Genomic DNA, 26,123 nt, shown 5'->3' with positions numbered 1-26,123 from the left:
ATAGAAATGTCATGCTTGTACTAGACATGAATTCTTTTTGGATATACATACGTAGATGTACTAGGGAATTATTAACAAGTTTGACTTACTCTTTGTTCTTTTAATTGATCACTGTACTTTTGTTTTTTATTGTGTAATGCTTTTTCATTAGATGGTGATAAAATGTGTTCACATGTACTGATACCAGAAACAATCATGAATAATATTTTATGTGACCAGAGTTAATTTATTTTCTGAATTCATGGTCATAGTAGTCCTATTAGGCCTTATTCCTTCATCTGCCTGTAATTGATCTTTTTCCCTTAAACTCCATTACTTTTCTATGTTCATGCTTTGTGTGCCCAAAGTGGATTACAGTTCATATTCAAACTATTTCTTTTTAAAGTCCAATTCAGATTCATTTAGAATCTTGTTAATTTTCACAGTATTTTCCCATCATACAATAAGCCCTGTGAACCTTTGCTATGTGGGCTTCTGCCCCTGAACCTTAGCACCTCACCCCAAGGCCTCTATCCATCTGCCTCTACCTCTGCCTTTTTGAAACCTCATCCTTCTAAAATTTAAATTGGATCCTTTCCTACCCCCTAATCTAAATTCTTCAGGTGACTGTTGCTCTTCAGACTGACCCCATACTTCTTTGGCAGTGGCAAGGCCCTTCCTATATTCATCTTTGCTTGCAGTATGCCATTCCTCTGTCTCTCCATGTACCTCCTGCAGGCAGCAGGCTTGAAAGCCATGTGTCCATTCCCTTCCATCTAGCTTCATCCACTTTCCTGCTTATTCTAGCCCTTCCCCAATTTCCTAGGTGATGCTTTGACAGACATTCTGCCTGACCCCCTTCTATATGCCCGTAGGTGAAGTTGGCCTACCTCTCTCCTTGTGCTTCTGGAGCAGTTTGCTGTTCTGAGTGCTCTGCATGTGAAGTATTTATCATTATCTAGTCCTTACTGGATAGCCTTAGTTCAGGGACCATTTTTATATCTGAGCTCCCAGTGTTTTAGCACAGATCTGACATACAAGATGTTTTGTGCATGTGTGTTGAGTGAATGAAGATTGATAGTTTATTAATATGCAGTCTTTCTACATGTGCAGGTTACTCCTCAATTTATCTCCCGATTATTCACACATGGTTTTGCAGTGATTTTTCAAAAATTTTTCTTCAGTAGTAAAGTAAATCATACAGTGTTCTTGTTACCATGATTATTTGCTTTTTGATAAATTGTGCGCAGGAGATTTTCATACTTATTAAAGTGAATTGAAATGAACTTTGTAAATGATCATTTTCTTGTCTTTTGTAAATTCTCACGACAGCTGTATTGAAGAAGTAACTTGAATTTGGGGCAACTGCATTTCAATTAAAATGCAACAATTAATTATATCTAACACATCAGCAATTCTATGTGGTATCACTATGTAAAAGTAATATATTGTTCATAGATAGTGTAAATGAGTTTTGTTAAAATTCATATTTCTTTCAAATATATTGTTCAGTGATAGTGTGAATGAGTTTTGTTAAACTTCATATTTCCTTCAATGATTAACCTGTACTAGATATTAAAAGTTAGCACCAAAACAGTTCTTAACATTATTTTGTGTATGTCCAAGGTGATTAATTTACTTACAATGTTTCTGCGGGAAGAGAACACTCACAACACAACTACTTCATCCATTACTGCAACAAATTGGAATTGAGGACCAAGTTTTGGTCTTCACAATCAGTGGTTCATATCTGTCTTCATCAAAAGCTCTAATTGTTACAGACAAACAGGATTTGTTTGCTGCTAACACACATGAAGTCTGTCTTTTCTTGGCTGGCCCTCTTTCAGACTTCCCACTTCTCATAAAAAACATCAATAGCAGTGCACAGTTCCTCTTGGAGTAAAACACAGGTCTTCTTTCTCATCACTATGCCTCTTTAAGGAGTATCTTTGGGAAAGAGACTCATGAAGTTTTGCATTTCCTGAAGGGCTTTGTTGGGTCAGAATGCTAGCCAGGTGGATCCTGTGACAGCACTTCATTGCACATTAACAAGAGGAAAGGAGCGTGTGAGTGGCAAAGCCAGGCTAAGAGGGATCTTAGATTTCCATTGTATCTAGTTGGATAACATGACATTTGATTTCCAAGTCCTCTGTTGTAACATATTTATTTAAGATACCCAAAGTCCATTCTCTGTTATCTTCTTATCTTTTTCAACCATAATAATAAATTAATACCAACCATTGATGTGAAGTCTAAAAATGTAATAGTTTATAGATAATTTCTTCTCTATACAAAATTAAGATTCTGCTGGTTAAATGACATTAAGTGGCATGGCTTTTTTCTTTTTTTTTTAAACCCAGGTTAGTTATTTTTAAAAATTTATTTAGAAAGAAACTGTTTCATAAGCACATGGCACCCTAATGTCAGTAGTTTATATACTCTCTTATTCCAAAAACACTTCAGTTGTCCGTGTTTGTTTCACTTTTGTAAACTGTATTTAGTTCTGTTCTTTGTGTAGTTTTGACTTCATGAGTACAGCTGAACCTCAGTCTTGCATAGTCATCTAGTGGTTTTTAGTTTGTTTAAAGTTGACTTGAGACTTGTGAACAGCCAGGTTTGACTATTACTCTCCTAAAATAATTTCAATTAGCAACTTTAATATTATCTTTAGAGTTTTTAGCTCTAGATCCTGAATTTTAAAATCATGTTAGTAACTGATTACTTATTGTTGTTAGCATTAAATTTAGTTTCTGGTACTGTATGTAGTGATTAAAAAGAAATCCAGTTGATTAATTTCATGATTCAGGAAGAAATATTTGTTAAAGCCATACATGTGCTTTTTTTAACCTGGTGGTTCAATATTTAATTTGTTGTCACCTCTTTATTTGTGTATGTCAGTAGAGATAGTCTGGCTAGTTCTGAGTCACATAACTGACTGTTCTTAAGATTTTAATTGTTCTGTTATCCATAATTATGAAGAGCTCCAAGTATTAGAATTCTATAAATTTTAAACTGAGGATATTATTGAGCTCCATTTTCACATACCATAGGAGTTTACATCTTTTTAGTATATTTTAAAAATCTTTCTTTTAAAGTTTCTCTTAAATACTGGTGTTAGCTAATTTTTTTTCTCCAAAAGGCATATAAATTTACATTTATATTCATTTATTAAAGGCATTTAAAAATGAATTTAAACTTAGTTATTTTATATAGGTAAAGTACTAAATTGAACTTTTAATTCAAGTGCTTTTATATTAATTGCAATAATTTATATTGTAATGGGAAGGGGAAGACATTTTATATAATTCATGACATGAATATGTCTTAACATTCTAAAAATAATATCATAGTTGACTGCTTATGTAAATGGTGCATATAATCCAGAGCAGAATAATTTCCCACACGTTAATAATATGTCAGATCACAGTCTTTGTGATGCCCAGTTTCATTAGTGAGCAAGAGTTATTAGATGTCTATTGTCAAAGCAGTATGCTAGGCAGCATATTTAAGTAAGTCAGAGAGAGAGAATGTAAATCTGATATGGAGACAAAGGCAAATGCATAGTTCTTATTATATGTTTATTGTACCCAAAACAATTTTAGTTTTGAGATTTTTACCTTTCAGAACTATCTTGCAAATATTTTAAATATATTCTATAAAAGACATTGTATAATTAGGTTATTGCCTGCATCTAATGACTCAAATTATTAAAAGCTTAAATCTGGTTTATAATTTCTGGAGAATAAGATGTTAGAAGAATGGAGATAAGAAAAAATTGGAGTTTTATTTGACTTTTCAAAAAGTTTTAAACTCTTAGACAATATCAAAGTATGGTACTGCTCTCTGAGAAAATTGATTATTAAAATGTGGGTCCCTAGAAAATAATGTTATATTTGTAATATGTACGTGTGAATCATATATACACTTATACATTTGGCCCACTGTCTCTGCAGGTTCTGCATCTGTGGATTCAACCAATCACAAATCAGAAACACTATTCGAAAATATCATTGCAACTTACTGACCCTGAACAGACTTTTTTCCTTATTGTTATTCTGTAAACAATATAGCCTAACAACTAATTACACAGCATTTACCTTGTAGTAGGTAGTATAAATAATCTAGAGATGATTTTAAAGTATATGGAAGAATGTTTGCAGGTTCTACACAGATATCATACCACTTTACATGAAGGACTTGAACATCTATGGATTTGGTATTATTCTCCATAAGGACAATGTTCTGAAACCAATTCCCCATGGGTACAGAGAGATGACTATGCATGTGGGTATATAGAAAAGGGGGAGAGGGATAGGGAGAGGGAGAGTTTAGTGTTTTGGGAATATTTGTGAGGAGCACACATTCTTATTTTTTAAAAAAATTTAGCTGGGGAGATAGCTCAGTTGGTAGAGTGCTTGCCTTGCAAGCACAAGGCCCTGGGTTCAATCCCCAGCACCAAAAAAAAAAAAAAAAAATTTATATACATAAGAAAAAGAACTATCTATGGAGGCAGCATACTCATGAAGAAAAGGTACATGTAACACTAACTTGTTTTCCTCATAGACACGCACTTGTTTTGATATGAAAGTGAAAGACTCATGAGTCTATGTTTCAGCAAGTCATGCAACCATTTATCCTGTGACTAATATAATGTAATGAAACATGAAATACTTCCCACTAGGATCAGAAAGGAGACAGAGTTGTCTACTCTTATTTCTGGTCAATATTATCTTTGAGGTCCTGGTTATTGTCATCATGCAGGAAAAAAAAGTAAGATTAGCAGGGGTGGGGAAAGATTGTGTTAGTGAGCTTTTTGTCATTGTGACCAAAATACCTAACAAGAACCACTTAGAGGAAGAGAAGTTCTTTAGACTCACTATTTCAGAGGTTCAGTCTCAGTCCATGGTCAGCCTACTTCCCTCACTCTGCCCAAAGTAAGGGACAATATCATGTCAGATGGACATGGCAGAAGAGTGCTGCTGTGTTCATGGCAGCTGTGAAGCACAGAGAGAGAGAGAGAGAGAGAGAAAGGGGCCTCAGGAAATATGCACCCTTATATGACACCCCCCCCCCCCAGTGCCACATCACTTCTAGTCATGCCCCACCTGCCTACAGTTACCATCCGGTTAGTCCATTCTAAGATGGAAATGATTAAGTTTTAGCACTCATAATCTAATCATTTTACCTCTGAATACTCCAGCATTAACACAAGAACTTTTAGGAGACATCTCATATCCAAACCATAACAAAGGTAAAAATGTTTTTATTCCAAGACAGTGTCATTGTGTATGTGGACTATTCTGAGGAACCATCAAAATTATTGTAATTAATGAGTAAATTTATAGGATCTCAGGATATAGAATCAACATGCAAAGTTCAGTTATATTTAACATACAACAGTGTATAGCAAAAAATTGAAAGTAAAATTTTTAATAATTCCACTTAACGATATCATCAAAACACAAAGAATAAGGAATAAGTCAACCAAAATACATTTCTGACTTCTTCACTGGAAATGGAAAATTACTGCTGAATTTAATTTCATTAAATTATATTTTATTTTCATTAAATAAATGAATGCTGTACTTTTGTATTGGTACTCTCAATATTAAGAAGTCAGATCTCCCAAATTTATCTGTAGATAACAGTGCATTGCCAACAAAATTCTCAGCACTTTTTTTGGGTAGAAATTATAAGGTGATTCTAAAACTTATTTGGAAAAGTGAGGGGTTTTGAATAATCCAGAGATTTTTATTGAGGGCAGGAAGTTGGTATGCTAACATTGCTAGGTGTAAAGGCTTGGTAGAGTTCATTGACTAGAAAAAATTTAAAGCCATACAAGAAAAATTGAATTATGAGAATAAAAGCATACAAAAAAGAAAAAGGCATAATAAGAAACATAAAGATAAAGAAAAGTCACATGTATAAATTACATAGGTACAGTTATTGGATGGACAAGTTTTCACAACTGGAGGGAGGAAAAGGCATAGCTTAATACAAGCCAATATGTGAATTCTAAAGGTTGTAGGTTGTTTGCAGGTCTACTCTCTAAGTGCTCTGTGATGTTTCTGCTTTAACGTATCCAGTGAAATGAGAGTTGGAATTACTAAAGTGTGGTAACCAGAGATAGAAGGTGCAAATTCCTGTGTTCTGAAGCTATCGCATGTGGTCTTAAAGCCAAATCATATAGAAAATGGTTGTCAGAACTGTATTCTAGAAAAAGGATTAAAGATGGATTTAATAGCTATCTTCTGATATCTACATTTTTAAGAAGAGAAAGTAGTTCTGTTTAGCTGCAGAAGGCAGAATTAAAATCACATAGCAGTTATTAGAATTTTCAAAAAATGGATAGCCTTATAAGAAATATATATTTTTCCTCATCAGCAGAGTTCATATCAATGCTCAGTGGCCAACCATCTGATTTATTGTTATCAGGGTCTCTTACTTGATCCAAATGCCCTCCAGAGAATTGCAAACTCCTGATTCTACTCTTTCTGATTGGGGATGATTTAACTTGGCCTGTAATCATAGATATCTTGAGGAACAAATAGGATTTGGGATACATCCCAAGAATTCAGGTGGTAAGGCATTCCAAGCTCCTAGACATTAAAGACCAAATACAAAACAGAACAAAGTTAAAACTAATCTAACTGAAGTGGTGCTTTAAGGGAAGTTGTTAAAGGTACTGATGGCCTAGTGGGGACTAGGTGATGGAGGTGGGGCTTTATCATTCTGCTGAAGAGAGGAAGCTATAGAGAAAGTCATGTAGCTAGGTGAGTGGACTATGAACTTGGGTGGAATCCAGAAAAAATAAAAGGTATTTCCTTTATAATAAAATGTGCTTCATAAAAATTAACACAATTATGTATAGAAAGATGTATTTACAACTTGGGAGAAACTGCCTGACAAGTGTTTTCATATTTCATTAAGCAGTGGATCTAGGTATTTTTGTTTTTTTTGTGATTTTTTGCGAGAAGAAATAATTAAATTCAAAATGAAGTTTGTAAAACTGCTTTCTAGAGTAGGAACTTATCTTTTATATGTGGTCAGAAATTAAGGGGGAAACATAATTATTTCAATTCACTTCAATGACATCACTGCTCAATTATGTGTATTAGGAACCTTGCTTGTTAAAGTAAGAAAGCTAATTCTCACTTTAGAATGACTTTCTCTGGGCCTCTACTGTCTGTTAGTGGCCTCATTAGGCCTGCTCTGGTAGTCACAGATGTCTCTACTGGCCATGTACAAGGCTGCAGCCATGCTAATTTTTTCACAAGATGACCTTTCTACATAATTATAGCCATTGCTGAGTCTAATGGTTCTTCCCAATGAATGCCTGAATAAGAATTATAAGAAATTGTTCTGTCCACTGATTACTTTTACTTTTTTATCAATAAAACAAGTTTATAACCAAAGTTATCCCTTCTGCTTTACTTAATGAATCTTGAAGTTCTCTTCCTGTAGCTTCCTTTTCTGCCCTGGTTAAAGCATTTAATTTATTTTCACTGCAATGTCTTAGTTCTGATCAGTTTTACTCTCCTAATATACATACCTAACATTACGTTCCAATAATAACCCTTTATTCAGAATATAAATTAGTGGTAAATAGAAATAGTTTTCATTCTATGGACCCTCCATTTGACCCAGCTATCCCACTCCTTGGCCTATACCCAAAGGACTTAAAATCAGCATACTACAGAGACACAGCCACATCAATGTTCATAGCTGCTCAATTCACAATAGCCAGACTGTGGAACCAACCTAGATGCCCTTCGATTGATGAGTGGATAAAGAAACTGTGGTATATATATGCAATGGAATATTACTCAGCCATAAAGAATGATAAAATTATGGCATTTGTAGGCAAATGGATGAAATTGGAGAATATCATGCTAAGTGAGATAAGCCAATCTCAAAAAGCCAAGGGACGAATGATATCGCTAATAAGTGGAGGATGACACATAATGGGGGGGAGGGAAGGGTTAGTGTTAGGGTTAGAGTTAGGGTTAGGGAGGGGGGCAAGTATGGAGGAAGGAAGGACTGTATAGAGGGTAAAGAGGGGTGGGAGGGGTGGGGGAAGTGAAAAAATAACAGAATGAATCAAACAACATTACTCTATGTAAATTTATGATTACACAAATGGTATGCCTTTGTGCCATGTACAAACAGAGAAACAACATGTATCCCATTTGTTTACAATAAAAAAAAAAAAAAAGAAATAGTTTTCATTCTAAACAGTACTTTTTTTTTTTTTTTTTAAGTACTGGGGATTGAACCTAAGACCTTGCACATGAAAGGCAAGTGTTTTACCAATGATCCATACCCCCAACCCCTAAATTCCATTTTTAAAAGGAATTTGGAAAACAGCATTTCAATCATAAAATTATTAAGATCACCAATACAAATTTAAGGACCTAATTATACTTTGCACACTGGCCAGAGAAAACTACACATTCATTGCCCTGTTTAAACTTTAATTCTCAGAAATATACATATTTGAAACATCAACTAGAATAAAGTGAAATCAGTATGTTAATCTGTACATGCAAAGTTTTTAAAATCTTTACCTCACGTTAGATAAAAAATGCATTTGCTTTTATTTATTTTCATTTTTGAGACAGAGTCCTGCTAATTGCTGAGGATCTGGACAAGTTGCTGAGGCTGGCCTTGAGCTTGTGGTCCTCCTGCCTCAGCCTCCTGAGTGACTGGAATTACAGGCATGTGCCACCACACCCAGCTTGATTTCCAAGTTTAAAGTGTCAGTAGAGAAGCTAATAGTACTGTGAAGGAGATGACAGGGTTGTGATTCTCAAATGAATTAATAAGGACTCTTCTCTCTTTCAGCATTCAAAAAATCAGGAGTACATCTCTTAATGTTCTCCATCCTCTGAAATATCCTTAAAATAAGCCTTTTGCTAGAGAAGACTCCTGAAACTACTTCTTATTAGTATCTTTATCCGTGATGAATGCTTTTCTTTTTTGTCATTTGGTTGGTTTGTTATTAATTGTGATGGTGGTGGTGGCAGGTATGTGTGTGTGGGATAGGGCAGATGTTTTGGTGAAAAATATCATAGCATTATGTGGCAAAAATGTTAAATAACAAAGTAGTTCTGTTATGCTTTTATATCCATTTATCTTTAAAAATCATATCTTCTTGAACCATTTGGGTAATTCTTCCCAAAATTAAAATGAAAATTCATGAGTTTTGTGGGGAAAATCATGTGAAAAATACTTTCTTGCTGTGTTTATTTATTTATTTATTTTTACTATACTGTCTTGTTTTATAATATCATTCTTTGCAATTACCTAGTGAAAATATACTTCCTCTGTGAAGACTGTTTAGGTTGGCTTTGTGTATGCTTTTTCCCCCTCAACATTTTTCTTTTCATACTAAATTTTGTAATTTTTAAAATATTTTTGTATTTCAGTAACTTTGCTTACACTTTACTCTGTACATAGAACTCAGGCATGCTATGTGCCCATTTATATCATTACATTTTTACTTCCATTTAAACATTAATCTCATCAGCTATTAAACTTTAACAACTCGTAGGGAAAATCTTTTTCTGAAATTTTCTGGACAATTTACTAAAATGCATTTTAAGTTCTGGCACAGGGAGGGTCTATACAAGTTTGTTGCAATATCACATTCTGGCTTATCTTCATCCAAGGTCAAGGTGAGAGCAGATTCAGTCAGTGTCTGGTGAGGGCTGCTGTCTGCTTCCAAGATGGCACCTTGTTGCTGCAGTGGACAAACCCTGCATCTTCACATGGTGGAAGGGGTGAAGGGGTTCATTCACCCCCTCAAGCCCTTTTATAAGGTACTAACCATTTCCATTTCCAAATGATGTTACTATGAATTGATATTGGTTATAATTAGTGATACACTGTTAATTGTGATTAATAATAATAATGATAATGAGATGATGATTATAATATATATTTCTATTGATCTAGAGAGCCAGTTGTAGGTGTACAGGCAAAAGACATGAGCTGATCCTAGCAAATATAAAACTCGAGGTGTTCTAATAATATACAAAGAAAGCAGAATTATTTCAGTTTTACTTCCTATTCCAAATAAAACTCCTCAGCCAACAGTTCAGGGATCAGCTATAAGGAAGATTTATAAAACTATAACTTTTAAGTATTTTTCTCTCCATAACCAAGTCCTGGTTTTCTGGATGATGGAATCCAATGGTCAGTACTGCCCTCCTTTCTATCTGTGTGCATCTGTCCTTCCCACATCATGTGCTCCTCAGCCTCTGGAGGTTAATTAAACTTGCTTCCACACCCCTCTTCAAGCTCATTCCTCACCTCTCTTCTCTAGTCAGGCCTTTGACATCTTCCTTTCCACAGCCTTTTTCTTAACAAAATTGAAAGTCACTCAAGTCTCTTAAAAAAGAAAACAGGCAAACCTTGTTTCATCCCTTCCAGCTGCACTTGTAGGTAGTGTTTTACCCTGATAGTCAAGTCTTTGAAAAGAACTGCTTCAGATCACATCCTCTCCCGCCTCCTTTGAGTGCCTGCTGACCTGCTTTCTGTGCTGGCTTCCCTTAGCTTCCAGGGACATGCTTCCCTCAGCCTCCAAGGCTGACATGTTCCACTTTCTTCTTGCCCCCAGTACTAGATACCTTCCTTGCCCTTTGCTCATCCCACACTCAGTGAGCTCCAGTTACTTGTATCCTGTTGCATATGACACACTCTAAATTGCCATCTTCACCACACCTTCAGTTCTTTTTCTGAAAAGCACTCCTCTGTAACCCACTACCCTGTCTGTTTTCCTTTGTTCTTCATCATGGCACTGCTGCCTCTGCCTCACCTGCCCCACTTGCCACCTGGCCAGCAGAGACTGTAAGTACCTCTTGCTGAGTAACTCCTGTCTATCTTTTAACCTGGATTTCTTTCCTGTTTGATCTCTGCTTCTCCATCTCTTGCCCTTGAATCCTGCTAACTTGTTGCTGTAGAACCTGGGGGCTTTTTCAGGTTCTTCTCCCTCACAATCATTCAGTTACCATCTTCCCCCCATCCCCAGTCTTTAGGGGCATATACAGTTTTAACAATTTGAGTACTGGTCATGAGTTGACCCTGCTTTGCTCTCCAATCCTGTCTCCTAATACCAACTGTTTATGTCACTGGCATTCAGTTCACACTGTGCCATTGCTCATCCTCACACAGGCAAAAGGCATGAGCTGATCCCCAGGTTCCCTTGTCCACACTGTTCCCTCCAGTTGACTTTCCCCCCTGCGAAGGGCCTGGGACCCTTGACCACACCTTCCGCCTGGTCCAGGTGCTTCTCTTTGCACCCAGTGAGTCTTGGGTTATCCTGCTAGTTACCTTGTCTGTACTTTACCCTCTCCTGTGCTGTTTCTGCTCTCTGTATTGGTAAACAGAATGGTACTTGGCGCAAAGCCTGCATTCAGTAACAGATTTATTAAGTAATTAGTTGATCAGTTCATGAGAAACACCTTTTTGAAAGTTCCTCAAGCCAGGAATAATGATAGGAAAAAATAAACAGCAATTAAAATATCAGTGTGTAGTCTCATCTTTGAGAGGATGTCAGATTGAGTCAACTTTTGTTATTCAATAAATGTCAATGGAATTTTGGTTGATTTAATAGGAAAACAGTTACAAAAATAATAACACATTATCCATTTAAAAGGACTTAAAATATTGTAAAATACATGCAACACCATTATAAACATCATATTCCTGGTGCTATCTTTCCTCTTCTCTGGATGTGGAATCTGTGTTAGCTTTCACTGAAAACATTCATGTCCCTATTACCTTTCCACTCCTCACAGAGTCCCCTACTCTTGGTAGTTCAGCACTTTATGAATTCTCCCTTTGATCAAACAGACACCAACTGAGTGAACTTCATCTTTGAAGAAATGTCCAAGTCAATAATCTCTTCCCTTTACTAAACTCTAAAGAAAAAGCTTTTATAAATCCTTGGACAGTTTTTTAAATTTTTTTTATTTTTTATTTTTACAGTCTGCATTTTGATTCATTGTACACAAATGGGGTCCAACTTTTTGTTTCTATGGTTGTACACAATGTAGATTCACACCATTCATGTCATCATACATGTACATAGGGTTATGATGTCTGACCGTTCTTAATTTCATTTGAAACTTATTGTGAGGTAGATTGTAATGGTCTTATATTTGTTGGAGGATAATCCTAGTTGGTCATGTTTTTTAAAAATTAGTTTCGTCATGTAGGCTCTTGTTTTTTCAGACATTGTCTCCTTTCTTATAAGCAATTTAACATATTAGAGCCGTGCTATAAAACCATTTGTACAATGCTTTTGACATTTGGTTATAATTTCTTTGTCTGCCAGACATTTTTCAATAAAGCCAAATATTGGCTCAAATAGTCTTAAATGTGAAATTTATTAACCTTGAGATGGACTGTGGCCTACATATTTTCTTCATTGCATTGTCTTATCTGCTGAAGTATTTATTTTATTATGTATTAAATTGATAGTGGTAAACTGTGCTGTTTGGCATCAGGATAAACTAACGTACTATTGTGTAGTCTTAAGTCGTTTTTAAAACTTTTTATTACCGAAATTTTCAGACACAAAGTTAAACAGAATGGCATAGCAAATCTTGATTTACCTATTGGCTTCAATAATTATCATCCCCTGCCCCAATCTTTTTTTTTTTTTTTTAATCTATACCACCAGACTCCCCACTACTTCCAGGATCTAGTAATTTGAAGTAAGTCTCAGGTATTACATCTTTTTACCCATGCACAAGTCAGGAGGATTGATTTTTTTTTAAAGAAACATAAGCAATCATAATATTATTATCAGATCTGGAAAAAATGAAAAATGATTCCTTGATTTTGTCATAGGCTCACTGTTGAAATTCTTACAGAGGCTTGTTAGACAGTTTGCTCAAGGTAGGATTCACTCAAGTTATGTTCTTCTTTATTCATGCATCTCATAAGTGTTTTTATTTTATTTATCTTTTTAGTTTTTTATTAACTCTCTAGGGTCCCCTCTTGAGTTTGTTAAATAAATTAGGTTCTTTGTGTTTTAGATTTTCTCACATTCTAGGTTTTTTAGTTTGGTTCCTCATGATGTCATTAACATTGTACCTTTTTCTTTGTTGTTTTCTATAAATTTGTGGTTAGTAAAGATGCTTTATCAGTATTAGGTTTAAAAAGTTACTTCCATAACTTCTCAGTAAGAAAAAAAAAGAGTTTGCTATTAACTTTATTCAAAACCAAAAAATATTAATTAAAGATATTAGACAATTAGACAAATTTATATTTATATTAGACATATATATAAATTTATATTTATATTAATATAAATTTATATTTATATTAGACAAATTTATTTTTATTAGACAAATTTATTTATATTAGACAAATTTATATTTGTCTAATATCTCATAACACTTTCTTTGTCTACTTAATATATTAGTATTCAGATAGCACAGGTATGATGATATATTTTTTGCCACTTAGATTTCCTGTTATTAACTGTAATTGTCAAAAGTGTTAAATGTCTTTGTCCTGTTGCTGTTACAGTGCCTTATCTGTTAATTAGTAATAATTTTTAATTGAAATAATTTAATTAAACATTTTTGATGGAAGGAGAAAAAAAAAAAAAAAAAGTTACTTCCATCAAGTCTATATAGTACATTTAGTCTGTTTGTAATGTTAAAATGTGAATTGAATTCAAATGTTATCAACTTGATTTACCCTTTAAAAGTGGACCATAAACTTTTCATCTAACAGTTTTAGCCCCCACTGGAAATTTTTGCCATGATCTATTTCTTATTAGAGATTGCAAATTATTGATTCTTTCCTGGAACACTAAATAAGTTAAAAAATTATTTTCATCAACTGTATGCTCATTTTGTAGTTCATACTGGAAGGTCAGGGAAAATGCTTGATTCTTTGGCACTTTTCCAAATGAGTTGGTTCCCTAGCATTTCTCAAAGGTCTCAACAAGGTATTTGTTTATTTTTTAAATATCTTTATGAACTCATGATATAAACATATAAGCTTCAGTTCATTTTAGTACTTGCTATTTTTTAATAATCAAATTGTGCCTCCTTTGGCCAAAGGAGTCCCTTAGAGTGAACTTTGAGTCTTATAGGTCAGCCTTGCCCTGCATAGTTATGCTCTGGTGTATAGGACTGTTTTCCTTTCTCATTGTAGCTTCTTTGTCCCAGTGGAATGAACCATTGAGGGGAAGGAGAATATGAAAATCTTCCTTTCTCTTAACTCAGTTTTAGTCTTTCACACTATGTCTCTCTGTCTTCTCTTTAACTTAGTTTTAGTCTTTCACACTGTGTCTCTGAATTCCCCGTCAACCCTGTTGACTTATATCTCTCTCACTCCCAGAAAATTTTATCCAAAAGTCTGTTCTCAAATTGGATGAGCCACATTAGCAATAGTAACATTACCTATATTCCTTCAATACCATCAGTTCTGTTTGTAAGTCAACATTCATTGAGCCGTTCCAGAACATACTGTTCCAGACAGGTAATGATGGATTGCATCCCTGACTTCTGAAAGGTTCTCTTCCAATCAGTAAGGCATTGAATAAAGTGTGCATGTGTGTTTTGTAATTGTTGTATATTTGTATTATGAATCTGGGGAACTTAAGCTTCTAAGTTCTATGGAAGGGATTTCCCCCCCTTCACTTTACCTGCTTTTGCCCATCTGTTCATAGATCTAAGAGACTTTTCTCTAAAACTCATTTTCATACTACAGTTTTGTGCATGCTGGTAAACACCAAGGTAATAAAATAATAAATACTTGTATATATGCCACTGTTTCAGCATTCTTTTCTCTATCCCAGATAATTTTATTATTAGTTAATGAACTTCATTACATTTAGGGTAAGTGTGAGCCCTAAATTTAATAAGTTTGTCTTAAATGCTTTTGTCTGAAAACCTTTGAAGGGCATTGGGCTGCCATTGTTTTGATCTCTTTGACTCAGGCCTTCCTGAGGAGACTTTAGAAGTCTCTGCTGCCCCTATACTGGATGAACAGAGAGAACATAACTCAGGCAGCCATGCCACATGGCTGTTTGTACAGAGGGCATGTCTGTTGAGATTACTGTATACACTCCATGTTATTTAAGTTTATCATTGGAATTACCTTGCCTCTATTCTGATATCTCCTCTAAACAAAAGCCTTGGTTTGTATGTAGAAGTTTTTATTGTCCTAGCCTGTTGGCCTAGAGAGTAGCCTGGCCCACATAAATGTAGCTTCAGAGCTGATAGGAACCAGTTAGTGTCTCTACATATTCTGGGCAGAATGGGGCACTGCAGTCCACAGTTAGCCCCAAAACTGTTGGACTAATTTTAATATCTCTGCACTTTGCATTAAAGGTGAAATTTAATGAAACACTTGAGGATTGGCCTTAGTGTTTAGATAAGTGGGGTGCACTGGAATAGTATAGTGATGTAGGCAATCCAGACTGTTACTTTGAACTGGAAACTAACAATTACTATGATTTTCCAGTTATTTATAACATGCATCACAGCAGAAAGGCTGAGGTTCAGATGATTTCCAAATGTTATATTTGGACTTTTCTTACAAAATTTAAAGTCATTATCAAATGTGCCTTGGTAATTTAGTTCCTGTTTTTCAGAATCTGAAGAATTAGAGTAACAATAGTGAGACTCAGGGCAGACAAGTTGACTAAAAGAAACCCTGGAAGCCACTTTGTGTTCAACACATATACCTACATGTGGTATGTGTGTGTGTATGTACGTGTATGTTCATTCTCATTTTTTATTGAAAGTGTTACTTTGTTACAATCATTCTTACTAGGTATTTCCTCCTTGGACCTGTGGTGCCCTATCCTTCCCAGCACACCTGGGGTCTAAATGGCTACATAGCAACTCTAATTTATTGGCACTTAGGTAGACCCAGGCAGCTGTCTGGAGAACCTTGCATCCAACTGTGATACATACATTCTGTGACTTCAAAAACAGCAAGAGAGATGACAGGAATGACAGGGAATGTTAGGACAGAAGACTGTGGAAATGATAGAAAGATGAAAGAGATTTTTATATTCAATCATTGCTAATCCCCACATTCCCTAACCTACTTTCCTAGTATTGTGGTTATTTTTTAAAACTTTTTTGCTTTTCTTGTATTATTGGGTGTAGGGTGAGGTGGAAGTAAACTATAGTTACTAGTTGCTAACTTTGGGCAAGGGAAAAGTAACTCTGAGAACTGAGCTGAAAAATATATAATCCAAGAATCCTCTTCTTTATACATTACGAAGTTATAAATTTGTTTCTGGTGTGATATTTTATAAAACAGAAGAGGGTCATAGTTTCATCAAAAAGCAATACCATTCAAATGTTTTTATTGTGGTTAGAACTGAAGGAGAAAAGTTTTAATAAGTGTTGGTTTAGAGTGAAGCCTCCCACAGCTTATCCCTCTCTCTTAAGTTTTTGTTGTTGTTGTTGTTGTTGTTGTTGTTTTGTTTTGTTTTATTTTTACATGCAAATCTGGTTATTGGCTCCCTTTAAAACATTTTCAAGAATTCATTTCCCTCACTTGACCCCCACATCTCTCTCTACCCTTCCTACCCCACACTCCTCTAATGGAAGTTTCCTATGTGCCTAACCCAGCCCTCTTCTTGGTTTTCTGTCCATTGTGGACTCCTCCCTGGGTGTCCTTCATCCCTGGAGTTTCTTCTCCAGGGGTGAGTTTCCTGAGAACACTTGAGGAGTAAATCTTCACCACCAATCTACCTGCAACCCTTAGTAAACCATCAGATGAATACCAGGAGCTCAAATCCTGTGCTCAGGGAGTGTGGGAGGCAGAGATTTACTCATTTTTATATATATATATTGAGCATGTGAGAGAATTTGTTAAGAATGCTAAACCCCAGAGCATGTCTTCAGAATGCCATCACCATCTGTCTCTTCCAACACCAGTTTAGAACCTCAGAAATAGGAGGCATTCAATAAATATTTGTTGGACTCCCACTTTCTTAACTACTTTCTCTTAATAAGCAGCAAAATCCAACCCTCAAATACTTTGAGTACAGCTTAATTGTTGACCTTTTGATTACTATTTATTCTGAACATCAATGTGGAAAACTTCTGAGTACTTTAAAAAATAATGTCTTCTGTATTTCCTAGGAGTCCACAATAAAAGAGGATGGAATGGGGATGAGAGAGTAACATGCACCTTTTTTATAGATGAGAAAACTGAGGTCCAAATGAAATGTTACCTAAGACCATGGAAGAGCACTGATCTAGAACTCTTTCTCTCTCTGCTTTCTAACCACTTTCAACATATATATGTCATTTATCCACAATCTAATTAATGTGCTTAGCCTATATTAACAATCTAAAATAGAATAGTTGGAATAAAAACTCATTTTGTGTCTAGTTTTTTTTTAAGTATTTGGAGCAATAGACATCAATGAATTTCTATCTGAGCAAATTAAAGACAATGCTAATAAAATCTTTATATGGTACAGGATATTTACTTGGGATATGAATTATTTTTTGGATCAATTACTTCAATTTTCTGATATATCTCATACTAATAATCAAAATGTTTGAATGACAACCAAAGTAAATTCATAAATATGATATACTTGAAAACCCATTTTTTCTTTTTTGAAATTGCTGTCATTTCTGATTGCAAATGATGTGACAACCCATCATTATAGTAACAAGGGCTTTAAGAATTATATGTAGAATGCATACCACTTTTAGCAAGTTTGTGTATTGAAGAACTTTAATAATAGGTTTTATGAAATCACAGAAAGCAACTTTCATAGACTTTAAATATGATGTGTATGAAATAAATTAATATTCTTGTACTCTACAGTTGGATTGTATTAGTGAAAAGAAAAATTGGTGTATATACTTGATCTTTTTTCCTCTTCTTTTATGGTTTGTTCTATAGCTTGCTTTTTTATATTCTGCTGAGGCCTGCAGTCCTTCCTGTGGTACTCCCCACTAGGAACTTGCCATATGCATGAAAGATCAGCATGCATGTTTCCAGTGACCCAGTTCCAGTCTAGTAGATTTTCTAAGAGAATTGTTATTTATGCCTACCAAAAGATGTGAACAACTATATTCCTAGAAACCCTATTTGAAGTAACTAAAAATTGGAAACAAATTTTATGATAGATCAGTTGTGGTACAGTAAAATTTCATATAGCAATGAGAATGATCCACCTTCCACATGCAACAACTTGATTATTCTCGCAAATATTGGAAAGGCAGAAGAACCCAGCACAAAAAAAAAAAAAAAAAAAAAAAAAATTTCTTATTCTTGCCAGATGCTGTGGTGCACGCCTGTAATCCCAGTGACTCTAGAAGCCAAGGCAGGAGGATCTCAAGTTCTAAGCCAGCATCAGCAAAAGCAAGGTGCTCAGCAACTCAGTGAGATCCTGTCTCTAAATAAAATACAGAATAGGGCTGGGGATGTGGCTCACTGGTTGAGTGTCCCTGAGTTCAAGCCCTGTTAACAAAATAAATAAATAAATAAATAAATAAATAAATAAATAAATAAATAAATAAATAAATAAATAAATAAATAAATAAATAAATAAATAAAAACAACACTCTGCTTCTGTACCAGTTTCAGTGTTCCATTTGTATTAAAACAAACACAACTGATCTTAGGAGATAGAGGTTAAATAGTGTTTACCCCTTGGACAGGAAAGGAGTACATCAGAGTTTGCTGAAAATAAAGAACTCTATATTTTGATCTGGCTGTGTGTATACATACACAAATTTTAAAATCATCATGTTTTATACATAGGATTTATATAGTTCTCTAAATGTAAATTATACTTAATTTTAAAGGTGAAGGAAGCACTCATATCTGTAAACTTAAAGACCCTAACAGCTGAGTGATCATGGTTTAAAATGCAGCCCATTATATACTTTCTCCAACATATCTATATTTTTTCATGTAGTAGTTTCTCAACTACAAAGCTATTAAATCCAAGTTTCAAAATAAAATGAACTTAGAATCAGACCTTCAAATCATTTTAATTTCAATTCTAAAATACTTTTTTGTACTGTATATGTAAAAATCTACTCTAAATAATTGTAGATTGTATTACTATTCACCAAAGCTCCTTTTTTTTTTTCTCTCAGGGAAAGGGTTTTTCTGCCCTACCCTCTGAAGTCAGGGCTAGGCCTATGGAGTAGCCTGCTAATCTCCAGCCAGAGCCTAGAGAACTAGCTCAGACTACCTCTCACATTTTCCTCTACTTCTGTGATCACAGAAGGTATGTTGAGGTGGAGCCTCCATAATCCTAAACCCAAGTGATCGCAGTGATCAAGACCCCTGTGACCTACACTGGACATATCACATGAGCAAGAAGTATATTGTCTGTTGTTGTAAGCTGCTGATATTTTGGGGTTCTTCAACTAGCATAACCTAGCTTTTCTAGACTAATAAAATAATTTTACTTCCTCTTTATTTCTTCATTTCTAATTTATTATTTATAATGTATAAAATACATAATATATTTATGCATGTGTTTTATACATTTGTTATATTACATGTATTTTATAATAGATAGTATTAACATTTTGCTAACATGATATTTATAGAGATTGTATTTATCTCATGTTATAATCTTCTATATTTATATGTAAATACACATGTATCCACTAAGAAGTTGCAAAATTTGTCTACCTATGATTTGTACAATCCAGTAAACTTAAAGCCTCATCTCCAAGACTGTGCTTTCTAATGATAGGCAACATACCATAGTCACCTGTGGATCCCACCAGAAAGTCTCTAAGAAATTAAAAATACCAGGAAGAGTAAGGGCAACCCCTTTACATTTATATTTATTTTTGGATTACGAATCTATACTAAGCAAATACATGTGATAGAGTACAAAAAGCAAGCATTCTTATTGAAAATGGAAGAGCAGCTGAGTAATTGTTAATTAAATTATCAAGAGATATAATGAACCATTTAGAATTTAGGTATTCGAAGATCTCATTACAGAGATCTTCCGTGAATTAAATGAGGCTCTCTTGAACTTTGCACCTCCCTTGAAACATGTGCCTCCTGTTAACAGTCCTCATTGGGACCAACTCTTAAGAACTTCTAATACAGCTATGCAAAGGCACACTCATGCACGTAGACAGCTTGCCCAAGCTGGGGACTCACACCCAAACGCCTCTGTCCCAACCTTTCTCCTTGACCTCTTCCTTCAATGTCATCAGTTTCAACAGAGAAACAAGCCCAGCACTTTATGGTTTTAATACTCTGAGCAAATATGTGTCAATTTCTTCTGAAAGATGTGATTTCTACCTGGAGTTGTTACTAAAAGTAAGTGAGACTTTAAACTCCCAGGTAACGATCGGCTTTTCACATTTTTATTTGCCTTCAATTTTATTATGACTCAAGCTTGTTTTTAATTTCAAGGTCCTTCTTTTTGGTTTAGTGGCTGAAACTTACAATGATTGGATTTTCTTTCTTAAATTGAGTTTGGAGCTGTAAATCAAGAATAAGGACAATACCTGATTACTTCTTTCCTGTGCTCCACAGTAGTAATTCTAGTCATAGAGATGCACTGACTGGTCAATAATAGCAATAGAACTACCCAGCATTTTTGAACCATACACACAGTGCCAGATAGTAAATAGAAGTCCTTCCCATTGTTCACAGAGGCCACACAGCTAAATAACCTGCTTCTCAGCCCTACTTCTCTCATGACATTACTTTCAGTTTCATTGAAATCATTCTTATTTTTTTCAAAGATTCCTTGAGTGTTTGAAAATTAACATTTTACCCCAAACCTGTTTTTGAAACATTATATCTAGAAAAGATATACTATACAGTAGACATGAAATGTATTCATTTGTGTTTATAGAACGAATTCTATTGTCACTTTCACTTTTTCAATTGAAGTTGCCCTCTTATAGAAAAAAATGTATTTTTGTCAAAGGATTAAATTGAACAAATGAATTTAATTGGTTAGTTTGAATTAAATTGGCTAATTTTCTACCTTTAAGTCTGAAATTCAGTGTATCAAGTTTATAAATGAGGAAGGTGATATTCTAGGTAAAACGTATAAAGTATTCTATAATATTTTATGTATAATTAATGGTCTTAGACATCGGACTTCAACTTTTGAAATGGACAGGGGTTTATATTTGCCTTACCTTTATTTAAATCTTAAGAGCTGTTCATGAAGTTTATGAATACTAAACTCAGGAATATGAATTTTTATTACAGATGGAAAAAATAAGCTATGAAATCATTTCATTGCTATTTTCACTGCTGGTGATATTTTTCTTTTTCAAAAGGATTGAGGTCTCCTATTCAGATTGATCATATTGATCAACAGGATATCATATTGATTAATGAAAAAGAAATCCTTGAATAGAAAGTAGAACATTGTAGAGGCTGAAGTTATTTGTTCACTACATATGAAAGCATCCTGTCCTCAGATATACATTTTTAAAAACCTGTTACATGGCAAAAGCTATAAATTTGGAAATTAGTACATTAAAACATGGAGACTTGTTAATTAAAACCCCTTCTCTTTTCCAACAAAAGCAAATTTTATTACGAAATATTTGAGTCTATCTGTTCTGCTAATATTGATATGGTTTCTGGTTACTTTTTTTTTTTTTTTCAAATAGGCATTCTTCAGAATATAACTGAAAAGATAATTTACTTGAAAAAGAAATAGCCGAAAATACTTTTATGTATCGTTTCAGTTTGACAATAAAAAAGTACATTGTGGGATATTTATAGTATTTTTCAATCTTTTTATCAGTAGACTAGGAGTGAAAACTGATTTAGGGCACAGGGGTTAAAAACAGGAAATGTGGTTTATAAGGTAGGCAGTATCTCCAGAGTTTCCAGGGTTGATTTCTTATAGCATTGACTGAAGAGTGTCATGTTTCAAAACAACATTAGGCAGAGTACCTTGAACTCAGTCTGCATTTAAAGGAGTCGTCTGTTCAATTGTGACAGGAAGTGCTTCATGGAAAAGTTTGCATTCTTGGTATAGATTCAAATGGTACATAGTGGTTATTTTCTGTAATTACAGATTTCTTCCTCTTCAACTCTTTTATACAGTCTTTATACAGTCAGATTAAGTGAATGTCTTGTGTAACTTTTAATAAGTTCCTCTTGACTTTTGTATTTGTTTTAAATTTTCTTTTATTGTTTAAATCAAAGTTTTGTCAAATAGCTGTTTAAGAAGATTCTCAATGGACTGTCATGGGTGAGGAGAAGCATATATTGGAGGTACTGTTAATTAAGCAACCAGAGAATCCAGGGTAAAATAAAAAAGAAATATAATTTTCTGTGGCCTCTTGAATATCAGCTTGGCAGAATCGATCAAAACTGAAATCTTTGAACTCAGCAGTTCCACTTCCAGGAAGATATCTTACATAAATATGCTAGTAGAATGATTGAGTCTGTGTTCACTGCATTATTACTTAAGGTAACTATCCAACAGTAGGAAAACGGTTAATTATGATATAGCTGTATGATAAAATACTAGGTAGCCATTGAAAATTATCAGGTGGATACATGTATATAGAAGAACAAACAACCCAATTTAAAATGGGACAAAGATCTTGACAACAAATCTACATATGGCCAATCAGCCTATGAAAAGGATGACTCACACATTATGTCATTAGAGTACTGCAAATTAAAATACCACCGTGTACCTATTGGAATGACCAAAGTCTAAGAACACTGAACAACACCAAATGCTGGTAAAGATAGAAAAGTAAGAGACAGCTTCATTCACTGCCAGTAGGAACACACAACATGGTGTATCCTTTTGGAAGGCAGTTGAGAATAGTTCTTACAAAAACTAAACATACTGTTATCAGAAGATCCAGCAGTGACAATCATTTGGCATTTACCAAAGGTGCTAAAATCCTACGGCTGATTGTTTATAGCAGTGTTATTCAATTGCCAAAAACTTGCAAGCAACAGAGATGCCCCTCAGTAGGTGAATGGAGAAATAAACTGGTACATCCAGATAATGGGGTATCATTCAGCACTACAAGAGATCAACTGTCAAGCTGTGAAAAGATATGAAGGAACCTTAAATGCATATTAAGTGACAGAAGCCAATCTTAAAAGGTCACATACCGTACGATTCTAATATGGCATTCCAGAAAAGATAAAATTGTGAGGAGAGTGCAAGACCAGTGGTTGCCAGGGTTAGTGGAGAAAGAAAGATGAATAAGCAGAGCAAGCACAGGGGATTTTTAGGACAGTGAAAATATTCTGCATGTACTTACAGTAGTGGATACATGTCACTATACTTTTGTCTGATCCTATAGAATGAAGAACACCTGGAGTAAACCCTAATGTAAACTGTGGACTTCAGGTGATTGTGGTGTATCACTGCCTATCCATCATTTTATCAAATGTACCACTCTAGTGGGAAACGGTGATAACAGGACAGCTGTGCTTGTGTGGGTGAAGGGGGTACGTGGGTATTGCTGTACCTTCTGCTCAGTATTGGTGAGAACATAACTGCTCTAAAATGTAAATATTTTTGAAAGAATATTTGTGATGTATTGTAGATTGACATAATCAAGTTTCAGGAAGAGAATGTGTAGTATAATCTCATTTTTTAAGAAAAAATTATATACATCAGAAAAGATTGAAAGAATATACACCAAACTATTAATTGTGATTATTCCTGGGGAGGATGAAGGAAGAATTTATTGGACTTTTATTCGTTATTATGTAAACTTACACTTCAATGATTTTTAATTTCTTTTCAATGGGTAGTTTTTTAATTTTCAAACTAAAAACTACAGAACAAACACTTGGTCAACCCAAAATGTTCAATATTCTATTATTTTTATTGGTTACCAGGGATTGAACTCAGGGGTACTCAGTCGCTGAGCCACATCCTCAGCCCTGTTTTGTGATTTATTAAGTTATGGGGTCTCACTGAATTACTTAGTGCCTTGCTTTCATTGAGGCTGGCTTTGAACTCAACAATCCTCCTCTCTTGGCCTCTCAATACTATGATTACAGGCGTTTGCCCCTGTGCCTGGCCAATATTCTGTCCTTTAATGTGGACATTCCTCTATAGCAACATACCTAGCAATTTGTCCAAATTATTAATAATAAGAATCAAATGTGTATGACATTTTTTAATTTATATGTTTACAAAGAATTTTCCCATACATTCAGGAAAACCTGAAGCTAAGTGAAATTAACTGATTTTCCAGCTGAGGTTTAAATCCAAATCATTCTAATACACAGCTGTACCTTATCTGTTAAAACTTATTGGTAAGAATTATTTCCATAAAACTGACACAAAAGGAAGACTCCATCTTTTCAACAAGTAATGGAGCTTTCCCCACCCCAGAGACAGTACTGAGAAGTCTAATAAAACAGAAGCCTGTCTTTGGCAGTGCAGGTTTTACCATTTCCCTGAACAATTTTTTTGTCATGCACTTGGTTACTTGTGCTGTTTTGGAATGGTTTAGGGCTCCTTTTTTCTATATTTAAGATAGTTATTTATTGTTTTAAATATCCCCACTCCAGTGTAAGCCCTATGAGGGAAGGGGCTTTGTTGTGTGTAGGTTTAGATTACTGCCATATCCCTAGCACCTGGAATAGTGTCTGGCATGAAATAGTAATAGTACACAATAGATATTTTTAATAGTGCACCTATTCCAAAATCAAGTCACCTCTCTACTTGATTGAAAGAACAAACGCAAATATACCAAACAAGAAGGTTTTCTTTCCATTCTGATGTGTGAAAACAGCTCTTGGTGTTGAAGATGTTACACTGTACTGGTTGACTTACAGGAAGCCCACCCTGCAAGAAGCAGCCTTGCACAGAATAGAAATAAGCTTTGTTTTCTCCATGGGGAATTTCCACACTGGGCTACCAAATTAATTGCTAAGTGATAGTCTGGGTTGATACTGTGTGGGTGGGGACACTTTTTTTTGTCAAATATCATGACACATTCTAATTTCATATTCAGAGTAGAGAGATATATATTATAAATGCTTAGAAGCTATTTCTCATTCCCTCACTTAAATCACATGGAAAGTTGTGGGGGTTTATCTAAGGGTACCTTTTTAAAAACAGTACTTATTACTACATCATAATAATGTAACATTTGTCTATAACTCTAAGAAGCAGGGCAATTTGCTTTTTTTCTGCACACACTGTCCACACTGATGGTTCCTTCCTAATAGTATCTGTACCATACGTTAAACTAAAACCCAGGTTTCCTGACAAATGTTCACATACTATGTTCTATTATAATACATAGGCATCTCCCTAAATATCTAGCACATAGTGAGCATTCAGCAAATACTTTAACTGTTTATTATTTGAAACAAGCGATTAGCTTAAGAATATAGCTAGAAAAATAAAGCATGTTTGAAAAGCAAATAGATTTAATCTCAGCTACATTCTATTCTGCTGTATTTTCTTTAGTCAAATTGTATTTTCCAAATTGATCCTGACTGTTGATTACAAAGACTTTCTTCATTTTCCTATGTGTTAAGAGAAGTAAGAGACACTACCAGAGAACACCTCCTTCACACATAAACAGAGCCAATTACTTACCTTCTTAGTGAATGACTCAAGTGTCATTTCACTGTGGACATTATTGAATTTTACACAAATTCAAGTTTTTTCTCTAATGTATTTATTCACTCATTGACTTATCAATTTCTTTAGGTGATTTAGTCCTCAGAACTTAGTAGTGAGCAGAGCAGACATGGCCTTTACCTCTTATTTCTTCATTCATGAATATTTTCCAAACACTTACTGTGTGCCAGCCACTGTGATAGGTTCTGAGGATACAAAGATAAGAAAAAGGGTGTGTGATCTCTATGCTTGTGGAATTTATAGTCCAGTACAGGAGATAGATATTAATGGAGTAGTCACAAAAATAAATGTAAAGCTGCTTCAGTGGGAGGAAGGTACAGAGTGCTCTGAGAGGATGTTCCAGGTGATCCATGTGCACATGGAATTGCAGGGTGGGGCCCGTGACTGGAACCAATCATAGCATCTCCCATTTGCTGACTGCCCAGTATTTGGCAAGTGAGTTCTTGGCCTCTTACCAATATTATTCCATTTTATCAATGTTATCTTTTTTTTTTTTTTTTTTTTTTTTTAATGAAAGAGAAAGTTAGAAATCCTC

At 34.6% G+C, this 26,123-nt stretch overlaps 1 protein-coding gene across 1 annotated transcript in view; it reads left to right on the top strand.

The window, feature by feature from the left end:
* Nucleotides 1-26,123, top strand: part of EXOC2 (exocyst complex component 2) — a 219,401-nt gene that overhangs the window by 176,763 nt on the left and 16,515 nt on the right.

Source organism: Sciurus vulgaris (assembly GCF_902686455.1).
Source record: "Sciurus vulgaris genome assembly, chromosome: 7".
Taxonomy (NCBI): Eukaryota; Metazoa; Chordata; class Mammalia; order Rodentia; family Sciuridae; genus Sciurus; species Sciurus vulgaris.
Note: the sequence above shows the minus strand (reverse complement) of the source record. Positions and strands in the feature narration are given on the sequence as shown.